The sequence below is a fragment of the Salmo trutta genome, chromosome 5 (genome assembly GCF_901001165.1).
Source record: "Salmo trutta chromosome 5, fSalTru1.1, whole genome shotgun sequence".
NCBI lineage: Eukaryota > Metazoa > Chordata > Actinopteri > Salmoniformes > Salmonidae > Salmo > Salmo trutta.
Genome location: NC_042961.1, coordinates 13,213,125 through 13,223,352, shown reverse-complemented (window position 1 = coordinate 13,223,352; position 10,228 = coordinate 13,213,125). Strand labels below are relative to the sequence as shown.

Sequence of the window (10,228 nt, the reverse complement as noted above, 5' to 3'; positions counted from 1 at the left end):
GTAGGGCGAGTGCCCATTCCCCAAGTCTCTGACAGTATTTATAATTGGTTTACACATTCCACTGCGGATTAACATTCACTTCTTATTTGTGTTTTAATCAATCAATTAAAACATTTGGTTTGGCGTCCTGTCTTGCACATGCTCGTGTCAAACCACACTTAATCATATCTACTGTAAATATATAGTTTAATTTCAACGGATTCATGTACTAAACACAAAATTATTGGAAACAAGGTTAAACATGTGAGTGCCTTGGACACTGCAGCTTTGTTATTATGTTCAGCAAAAAAAAATACATTTGAAAATATGACAAGATGGTAAATACAGGATAGTAATTCAAAGCACAATACGTGTCATTCCTCGCATAATTTAATCACTGTATCAAATGTTTCATCCACTCGAAATCCTTGCATTCCACACAGAGCTCCTGGAATGATCAATGAATCCTCGATAAAACAACGGTTGTGCCACCTGCTGGTACGTCATTGTCCTCCTGACCAATCACACTAATGTACCCGGAGAGACACTTCCCGTGCGCTCCTGGAGATTCCACAGCCTTCCGTAATTAGTGCCCGGTTCTTGGCGGGTACGCTGACCCGCGAACAGACTACGGTTAAGCAAGGCGCGAGCGGCAAGGCAGCGCACACTGTCAGAGAGCTTCAACGACTTTGTTTGGACTGACCTATGAAACTGTGGCGAACTGTGGACTGCGTCCTTAAGCCAAATGTATCGTCCTTGGCTTTATCCATCAATTAATACCGTAGTTTGTAAGAGGTAAGTACAAATGTGTGAGTAATATTACAATGTGTGTTTTGTAAAAATATTGTATTTTATTAGGTTATATACCTTTTTTTTCTTGGTCACGGTTTCTTGAATTTCTTTCTAGTAACGTTATATGCATAGTTGTACGCAGTTTCACCATCATGTTGCTGATTAATGTTGCAGTGTACCATTGTCATATTCTCTGAAATTACAGAAAATGTGATAATTATAATATTTCGAAATTGTTTAGTTGTGTCATTTACTGTTACACACCTTTTTATATTGTCTACATTCTAATATCGCTATTTTCTAAGTTCGAGGAAGCAAGTGCTAGCGCATATAGCTATAGCTTTTATTTTAATGTGCTGACGTTACACCCCAGCATCCTCTACTGCAAACTGGTCCCTGAAAATAAATGAAAAAATGTTGCTGCCTCGCTTCATCATTTAATTTCCTTGTATTCGTGCATGATAGTTATGTGCATTGTTAGAGAAAGGGAATTGAATTGTGCCCTTACATGGCATGTGGCAGCTTTCATGTATTGTGGTTACTGTTTATTTACAATGTCCAAAAATGGGAAGGCAAAGGAATGTTCTTTTTTTTTACTTGAGGGTACTTTGACGTAGTGTCAGATAATGTCAAGCTTTATAGCATTGGTAACAAACTATGTAAACTACAGCCACCCCAGTGGTATAACTGTCTTATTCAAGCTTTATATAGGTTGTTTTAAGATATTTTTTACATTATTCCAAGCCAGATGTTTCACTCATATGTTTCGAGGCTTAAATCATACCTGCTTGCCATTATCTGGGAATTGTTGCATGATATACAAACTCTGTCAGCTTTACCTGGAATGTGTTTGAGAAAATATGTATTTACATGCAGAGACTGAGCCAGTTGACTGAACATTAGAGATACAGGTTTTGTGGTTTGGTATTTGTTACAGTTGGTATACTGTAGGTAAAGTGGCTTTGGCCTATAGATGGAAGGTTCCATGGGAATGTTGCGACAGCCTGAGATGATCATTGTTGACTAGCTACAGATTGTACCCCAGATAATGTGATATAACCAAAGATTTTTGGTGTCCAATACTGGGCGTTACAGGAAAGCCCAAGATTTTTTGTTCTCGATTTGGCCAAAGTGGTATCTTATAAATGTCCATGTCCAGTTGCAGGTGGTTCGTTTGAATTTAGACACCCACCTATCTCCATCAATAAGAGAAGATTTGAAATAGGCAAGATGGTGGCGTATACATTGTTGGATTACTTCATGGAGCATTTTCTAAATTCAAATTAACCGCCTGCAACTGGACACAGACATTTATTTATAAGGTACTTCTTTCGGGGCGGCAGGTAGCCTAGTGGTTAGAGCGTTGGGCCGAAAGATTGCTGGATTGAATCCCCGAGCTGACAAGGTAAAAATCTTTTGTTCTGCCACTGAACAAGGCAGTTAACCCACTGTTTCCCTGTAGGCCGTCATTGTAAATGACAATTTGTTCTTAACTGACTTGCCTAGTCAAATAAAGGTTAAACAAAATAAAAAGTGTCACAAAATATCTATAGCGGCGGTTTGTATGGTCCTTTCCTGCAACGTCCAGTAATAGACACCAACAATCTTTGGTTATACACTCTAAAAAGAAAAGGTTCCTGTAGTATCCTTTAGGGGTTCTTCAAATGGAAACTGTGGGGAACACCTATAAGTTCTTCAAATAACCTTTTGTAATGGATCCTCAAAGAACCTTTTCGGGTTAATTATGGACATACCCTGTCCATAATGTAAAGGCCTATGGGATATTAATTGAAGAGGTAAGGGAGGAGGATGGTAAATGTGATCTACATAACATACCAATACCAATTCACATACCTTTGTATGCCTCCTTGTCTGTATACCTGCAGAGAGACACAAAAGTGAGCAGTTCAATCATCTGCACCCAATACAGCTAGCCTTCAACATATTCTTATAGCCTACATATTCTTACCTCTATGTTAATTGATATCCATTGAATTGTGTCCATTCTATGTTTCAGAAAGTTTTGCATAAATATGAAAAAATAGATGGTATTATCATAAAACAATATCAATTTAGATCATACAAGGGACTAACAAACCTTACCTTAAATTGAGGAGATCTTTAAATTTTTCAGTTAAGTGCCTTCACCTGCTGTCCTTTCAAATTCAAATCGAAATATTTCAGTTGGGCAGTTAGGTTCCTGCAAGAACCCCCACCAACTAAGAAGCTTCCTCGATAAACCCCACCGCCTATGGGGTTCTTGGAAGAACCTTTTGGGTACCATTTTCAGTGCCAAGAACCCTAAGGTTTTTCAAAGAACTTTGAGGATTTTAGAAGAACCCTTGTTGAACCCCTCATTTTTAGTGTATCACATTATCTGGTGTACAATGTGTAGCTCATTTTTGACGTGTTTTCATGGTGTGGTACTGAAGGATATACAATGGGTGGGTTTAATCCTGGATGCTGATTGGTTAAAACCGTGTTCCAGCCAGTGTCTATTCCACAAGATAGCACCGGCTAAGGCTATGAGGTTGAAATGCTTATTTACTGTTCCATCTCATTGCGTAATCCACGGTCTCATCATCCCACCAGGCAATTTATAAACTTGATCTCTACTGTAAGAAAGCATATAGACATTCTCTTCTTTCTTTTGGTTTTCAACAGCAGAGATTTGTATAAATCTTGCTATCTGACTCTCCAACATTTGCAACATTGTTTCAATATTGAAATCTCCAGCTGGCCCATAGTAATGAACATGTCGGGAGTCAGGATGAGACAGACAGGCAACTTTTCTCAGCCAGTCGAAATCATGAATCAGCTTAATTTTTATGGATATATACAAGGAAATGTCAATAGAAATTCAGGTCAAACGAAACAAAATGCTGATAGTTTGCTGTTTTTCCAGCAAACTGGGGTGGGGGGGGGGGGGGGGGGCTAGTGGTGGCTATTCAGCAGCCTGATTGTCTGGGGGTAGAAGCTATTGGGCAGTCTGAAAGCTTTTGCTATGATGCTTCTATACTGCCTTTGTCTGAGTGATGGAAGTGGGGAGAACAAGCCGTGGCTTGGGTGGCTGAGGTCCTTGATGATCTTCTTGGCCTTCCTGCTACACCTGGTGTTTAGGTGTTCTGTAGGGCACCCAACGGTGCGTCCGGCTGAGCGTACAACCCTCTGTAGAGCCTTGCAGTCAGCAACCAGGTTGTGATACAGCCCGACAGTACGCTCTTGATGGTGCTTCTGTAGAACACTATGAGGGCCCTCGAGGACAAGCAGGATAATGCCGTCAAAGCCAGTGTTTGGAGGATATATTGGCATGTTTTGGTCATTATCACTTAAATAATACACCCTTGGATGGCCTTAGTGGGGCTGGTTAGCCAATTGTTGCTCAGACAAAACTGCATTGCTGTTCTTGCTGTAAAGGTGAACTATTCAATGCATTATAGTGAAAATATTTCAGTCCTTGACCTACTTCATTGTAACCTTACAGATCCATTGTACTGTATATTGGCACAATTGTTGCATTTATTTGTGTTTTCCTGAGGAAGTATGAGGGAGTGTGAAGGTCTCAAACTACTTTCCTTCAAAATTGCATTTTTGTTACAACTCCTAAACAACACAGGCGTATCTTGACGAATGGTCTCATTCGTGTTCCAATTATTTTATAGTACATTGCAGTAGGAAGCTCTGTCTACTTTTAGAGCAGCAGTTATGGGCTTACTGCAGTCAGATGGCCAGACGCATCATCTATGTCACTCATTGAGCTTCATTAGTCTTCATCTTTATGTTAAATCCACTGTAATCCACTTTCCCAGGACTTCAGAACAGACCAGGACAGAGTGGCTATATTTAGACAGGCCACCACTCATTCCATGCCACTGCTTTTGTTCGTGACATTACTTTTCAGATAGAAAACCTATCTAAGGGGAATCTTGCTTTGTTGGAAAACTCCTCAGCTATTGGGGATACTGCTTTTGAGCACTTTGTTACAATTTCCTGGTAATGGCAAAAGCATTCTGGGAAATTTAGATGGAATGGTTCAATGGGAAGAGAACTCTGCAAAGAGGCCGTTAGGTTGAAATACCTGTGAAGTATTGGAGAAGGTGTTGAAAGTCTCTGCAGATCATTCCTTTATTGTAAACACATGTAACAGGTATGAAGGTAAGACCCAGATGCAGACAATGTCGAATTAACCTCACATCCGGTAAAATTGCAGAGCGCGAAATTCAAAATACAAAATTCGTAATATTAAACAATCATGAAAATACAAGTGTTATACATCAGTTAAAAGCTTAACTTAGTTAATTCAGCCACTTTGTCATTTTTCAAAAAGGCTTTACGGCGAAAGCATACCATGCGATTATCTGAGTACAGCGCCCCGCATACAAAAGCATTTCAAACATTTTCCAAACAAGCAGAGGCGTCACGAAAGTCAGAAATAGCGATAAAATAAATCACTTACCTTTGAAGATCTTCCTCTGTTTGCAATCCAAAGGGTCCCAGCTACATCATAAATGGTTGTTTTATTCGATAAAGTCCTTCTTTATATCCCAAAAAAGTCAGTTTAGTTGGCGCGCTTGACTCAGTAATCCACCGGTTTCCCTCGTTCAAAATGCATGCAAATGAATCCCGAAAGTTACCAATAAACTTCGTCCAAACATGTCAAACAACGTTTCTAATCAATCCTCAGGTACCCTAATATGTAAATAAATGATCAAATTTAAGATGGAGAATAGTATGTTCATTACCGCCGATAAATAACGATGTGCGTGCTCTCACCGACGCGTGCCACAATACTACAGCCAAAATGGGAGCCACCTAGAAAAACTACAAATTCTAGCTCATTTTTCAAAAAACAAGCCTGAAACTCTTTCTAAAGACTGTGACATCTACTGGAAGCCCTAGGAACTGCAATCTGGGAGGTATTCCTTTGATATTCCCATAGACAGCCATTATAATGAGTGGTGAGCTCAACAACAAAAAAATTCCCGGATGGATTCTCCTCGGGTTTCACCTGCTATATCAGTTCTGTTATACTCACATACATTATTTTAACAGTTTTGGAAACTTTAGAGTGTTTTCTATCCAATACTACCAATTATATGCATATCCTAGCCTCTGGGCCTGAGTAACAGGCAGTTTACTTTGGGCACCTCAGTCATCCAAACTTCCGAATACTGCCCCCTACCCCGAAGAAGTCTTCAATGGTTTAATAATCCAACAGGGCCAGGCAATAGACAGGTCAAGTCAAGCAGAGGTCAGTAAACCAGAGGTGGGGCAACGGTACCGGACAGCAGGCATGCTCAGTGTCAGGGTAGGCAGAATGGTCAGGCTGGCGGGCTCAGAGTCAGGACATGCAAGGGTCAAAACCAGGAGGGCGAGAAAAAGAGAGACTGGGAAAAGCAGGAGCTGAGACACAAAAACACTAGTTGACTTGACAAACAAGATGAACTGGCATCAGACCAACAGAGAACACAGGTATAATTACACAGGGGATAGTGGGGAAGATGGGCGACACCTGGAGGGGGTTGGAGACAATCACAAAGACAGGTGAAACAGATCAGGGTGTGACAGTACCCCCCAAGAGGCGCCGCTTGGCATCCTACCTGGGCGCATACCTGGTTGACCGGGGTGCTGGCGGTGGAGGTCGGCGATGAGGGCTGGGTCCAGGATGTCTCTAGCAGGGATCCAGCACCTCTCCTCCGGGTCAGAACCCTCCCCAGTCAACCAGGTAGTGGAAACCCCTGCCCCATGGTTGAACACTCAGGAGGCGTCTCACCGTGTACGCCGGATGGCCATCGATGAAACGGGGAGGAGGGCCTAGAAATAGAAGACAAAGGGCTGTGAGACACGGGCTTAATCCTAGACACATGGAAAGTAGGGTGAATACGGCGGGTACGGGGTAACAAAAGATGAACAGCAGTGGGGCTAATGACTCTAGAGATGGGGAACGGGCCGATGAAACAGGGGAAAGTTTACGGGACTCCACCTGGAGGGGCAGGTCCCGGGTGGAGAGCCATACACTCTGCCCGATCTGATAGCGTGGAGCAGGGGTCCGGTGGCAATCCGCTTGTCGCCTATACCTGGAAGTGGTCTTCAGAGCGGCCCGGGCTCTCTTCCAGGTACGGCGACAGCGGCGGATGAACATCTGGGCAGAGGGATTGCTGACTTCCTCCTCTGACACGGGGAAGAGCGGAAGCTGATATCCAAAGGAACACTCGAAGGGCGAGAGACCTGTGACAGAGCAAGGAAGGGTGTTGCTGACGCCAGGTGGTAGGGTTGGCGAAGACTAGGCAGTAAAGAGTCGTCTCTAAGTCCTGGTTAGCTCGCTCTGACTGGGGGTGGAATCCGGAGGACATGCTGGCCGACAACCCATTGAGCGTGCAGAACACCTTCCAGAACCGGGACGAGAACCGGAAGACGTGCTGCACCATAAGCTGGGCCGTCTCCTTGGCCGAGGGTAGTTTGGGAAGAGGAATGAAGTGGCGGCTTTGGAAAACAGGTCGACCACAGTCAGGATGCCAGTGTTGCCCTCAGACGGGGGGAGACCCGTGACGATATCCAGGGATATATGGGACCAGGGTCGGTGAAGGACAGGCAGTGGTTGGAGAAGACCAGCCGGAGTTTGGCGAGGAGTTTTGTTCTGTGAGCAGACGATGCAGGCGGCGACAAATGTGACAACATCCGGAACCATCGTAGGCCACCAAAAGTATTGTTGCATGAAGGCCAGGGTCCGACGAGAGCCCGGTTGACAGGCAAGCCTGGAGGAATGGGCCACTCCAGGACCGCGGAGCGGACAACATCAGGCAGAAACATCCGGTTATCTGGGGGGCCCCACCCAGGGTTCGACTGGGATCGCTGCACCTCCCGGACCTGTTTCCCTATACCCCAGCTGAGTGCCATCGCCAGGCATGAGGTGGGAAGGATGGTCTCGGGCTCTGGGGTGGTAACCGTGGGGTTATAGCGGCGAGACAGGGCATCCGGCTTGACGTTCTTGGACCCTGGCTGGTAGGAGTGGGAAAAGATGAATCAGGTAAACAGCAGGGCCCATCTTGCTTGCCTGGAGCTGAGGCGCTTGGCGGTGCTGAGATACTCCAGGTTTTTGTGGTCGGTCCACACAATGAACGGATGTTCCGCCCCTTCTTGCCAGTGCCTTTATATCCTCCAACACCATCTTCACCGCGATATGCTCCCAATTCCCCACATCGTAGTTCCTCTCCGTGGCGTTGATGCGGTGGGAATAGAAGGCGCAGGGATGCAGCTTAAGGTCCAGGGCAGAACGTTGGGACAGAACAGCCACCACTCCGACATCCGAAGCATCGGCCTCCACCACGAATTGAGAGGAAGGGTCAGGATGAACCAGGATAGGAGCAGTGGTGAAGCGGTGTTTAAGGTCAGCGGCAGAGGACCACGTGAATGGAACCTTGGTATGGTAGAGGTGAGTGCAGACAGGGGGAGGCCAGGGTCCTGTAACCCCGGATAAAGTGGCGATAAAAGTTGGTAAACCCCAGGAAGCTCTGCAGCTGCTACCTGGACGTAGGCTGAGGCCAATCCACCACCGCTCTCACCTTCTCAGGATCCATCTGGACACTTCCAGCAGAGATGATGTAGCCCAGAAAGGGAATGGTAGAGCGATGGAACTCGCACTTTTTTTGCCTGGAGAACCTGTCGGACGTGGAGGACGTGTTCTTGGTGGGAGCGGGAGAAGACGAGGATGTCAATGTAGACGAAGACGAACCGGTTGAGCATGTCACAGAAAACATAATTCACCAGAGCCTGGAACATTGCAGGGGCGTCGGTGAGGCCAAAGGGTGTTGATCAGATATTCGTAGTGGCCGCTTGCCGTGTTGAAGGCGGTCTTCCACTTGTCCCCCTCTTGTATTCGCACCAGGTGGTAGGCGTTTTGTAGAGCCAGCTTGGAGAAAACAGTGGCCCCCTGGAGCGGCTCGAAGGCCGAGGAAATGAGTGGTAGTGGATAACGGTTCTTTACAGTAATGTCATTGAGTCCCCGGTAGTCAATGCACAGGCGCAGGGTCTTGTCCTTTTTCTCCACGAAGAAGAAACCTGCGCCAGCGGGAGAGGAAGACTGACGGATAAATCCTGTAGCTAGGGATTCCCCAATGTAGGACTTGCTGAACACCTCCCGGAGGTCCTGGTACTCTGCGGGAATGGCGGAGAGGTTCGGAGCAACTTCAGAACCCCCAGGAAGACGTCCCGGGGCAGGTTGCGCCGACTTCAGACAATGGGCGTGACAGAACGGACTCCGGCCCATGATAGCACCCGTAGACCAGTTGATGAGGGGATTGTGTCGCTGGAGCCAGGAGAATCCCAAGACCACGAGAATCTGGGCGGACTTGATGAGCAGGAATTGAATGGTCTCGATGTGATTCCCTGACACACGTAGGTTGATGGGAGTGGTGATATGGGTGACCCGATCTATAGAGCGCCTGACCAGCGCTCTAACATCCATGGGAATGGAGAGGGGCTGAGTGGGAATGTTCAGCTCGGAAGCCAGGGTGGCGTACAAAAAGCTTTCATCGGCCCCAGAGTCAATGTGGACCCAGATAGATTTTGACTGATTTCCCCACAGCAGAATAACATGAAAAGGGGTGCGAGTAAGGGAAGCAGAAAAGTACTCCATATGGCCCACTAGAGTTCTCGCTCCTAACGGTGAGCCTGGTCTTTTACCTGGCAAGAGGACACAAAATGACCAAAAGTCCCGCAATACAGACAGCTCCTTGTGTTGATCCTGTGTTTCCGTTTCGCTGGCGAGAGCCCAGCTCTGCCTAGTTGCATAGGTTCGGGACACAGTGCCTCGGCCGTCTTCGATGACTCTCGAGGAAGGACGGGAAAACTCGGGTGCTCTCGGCAACGGGACCATCGGGGACTTCTGGGATGACTCGGTGGTGAGGTAGAATCCCTGGACGTGCGAGCAAAATCGAATTTCCTCTCCATCCTTCGTTCCCGCAATCGGCCATTGATGCGGATGGTCAAAGCGATGAGGGAATCGAGATCCATGGGTAACTCCCGAGCAGCAAGCTCGTCCTTAACCTCCTCCGAGAATCCGTGCAGGACCATGTCGAACCGTGCTTCCTGGTTCCACGAACTCTCCGCTGCCAAAGTGCGGAATCCACAGCATAGTCGGCCACTCTGCAGGCGTCCTACCAGAGCTGGATTAGCTTCCAGGCAGCTTCTCCCCCGGAGAACGGGGCATCAAAAACCTTCCTCACCTCTCCCATGAACCCCTCCAGACACACGCACATGGCTGGCTGTTGTTCCCATACGGCGGTAGCCCAGATGAGAGTCCTCCCAGACATCAGCGTGATGAGGTAGGCCATCTTGGAGCGTTCCGAGGGGAAGGAGGAGGGCTGAAGCTCGAAAATGAGGGCACACTAAGCTAAAAACGCTCAACAGGTGCTTGGCTCTCCATTAAAGTGTTCCGGGCGAGGTAAACGGGGCTCCC

At 46.6% G+C, this 10,228-nt stretch overlaps 1 protein-coding gene across 1 annotated transcript in view; it reads left to right on the top strand.

Annotated features, from left to right (window-relative positions):
• The first annotated feature begins 238 nt into the window (after positions 1–238).
• Positions 239–10,228, top strand: part of LOC115193687 (muscarinic acetylcholine receptor M3-like) — a 130,468-nt gene continuing 120,478 nt past the window's right edge. Inside the window, exon 1 of the mRNA XM_029752593.1 lies at positions 239–774. The gene's annotated coding sequence lies outside the window, so the exon portion shown is untranslated. The remainder of the gene's footprint in view (positions 775–10,228) is intronic.